This window comes from Martes martes (genome assembly GCF_963455335.1).
Source record: "Martes martes genome assembly, chromosome: 17".
NCBI classification, from domain to species: Eukaryota; Metazoa; Chordata; class Mammalia; order Carnivora; family Mustelidae; genus Martes; species Martes martes.
The window spans coordinates 3,549,299-3,550,642 of NC_137905.1; positions in this window are offsets into that span (position 1 = coordinate 3,549,299).

Below are 1,344 nucleotides of genomic sequence, written 5' to 3' on the forward strand. Positions count from 1 at the left end.
TGCAAATGGACAAAACACATAAATCACTTGCAACGTAACCCGCTTGGCCTCTGACCACTGCAGTCCCTACTTATACGTTATTATTTCAAAAACCCTGCCGAGGGTTTCGTGGCCAGGGACCAACGCTCTGTTTCCACGAGCACAGCCACACTCTGACAGGCGGAGGGCTGTCGTCTACACCTGCACAGCCCAGCTCGTGAAACCGGGGCCTTTCATCCACCAGCCAGGAAGGGTAGACGGGCCCGCGGCTGGAACGCTCCCCTAGGTACAAGGTTCCCAAGTCGACGCCACGCAGGGTCCTAACACCGGGGTCTTCGGCGGCAAGGAACAGTGCCCACCCCCCGACTAAGCAAAGGAAAGTAATGTGTGGAAGCACAGAACCAGGAAACCCCGAGCTGGATCCACGGTGAAGGGGTTTGGAGACTTACATAAAGCTATCGGTATTGTGTGTGTGTGTGTGTGTGTGTGTGTGTGTGTGTGTACGCATGTGCATGCGTGTGTACGTGTGTGTGTGCAGTGTTCGTGCGTGTACATAACCCTGCATCCTGTGTGTGCACGTGTGAACGTGCGTGTGTGTGCACAGCGTGTGCATGTTGCTCGTGTGTGTTCACACTCCTGTGTCCCCATGCGTGTGCCTCGTGTTGTGTGTGCATGCGTGTGCTTGAGCGTGTGTGCCCATTGTGTGCGTACAAGGGTGCGAGTGATGCCCGCAGCCTGCTAGGGCCTCGGAGCCCAGGCTTCACGGAGAATTCGTGCTCCAGACCCTGGACCGAAGTTCACACAGAGGGAGTACAGCCCTTCGTCCTCAGACCTCCCCGGGGGCAGTCCCGTCCTGCGGCTGCTCGATCCTGCACGCCCGTGTCGCGCCCCTCCCCACAGGTGGAGGCACCACGAGGATGGTGGGACTGCCTCGTTCAGCACCTGTGCACCGGGGAGAAGGACCTTGCTCCCGGTCCCTGCGCCGTGGGGCTCCGAGACCGTCCCTGCTGGCACTCAGGGACCTGCGGCTCCCACACCAGCTGCAGGATGCGCCACATGCATTTCTCCCCTCTTGATAAACACGGGCTTGCTCCCCGTCTCTCTCTCTTTCTTACACAGTGCGGCAGTGCGCAACCTCAGAAGCTGGGCAGGTCTGCGTGCCCAGCCCCCGTGCCCAGCTCTCCCACGCTGGCCGATGGCCCCACCGTGCGGTCATGCCCATCTCCCCCCACCGCCGGGGGGCAGGCAGGGAACCCCAGAACCCCAAGGTGGCTGCAGGCGGGGACGGGGAGCAGCCAGGTCGCATAGGAGACGAAGGGGCAGGTACCCCACGCGGCCACGGGCTTCCAGCAGTCTGCGAGGCAG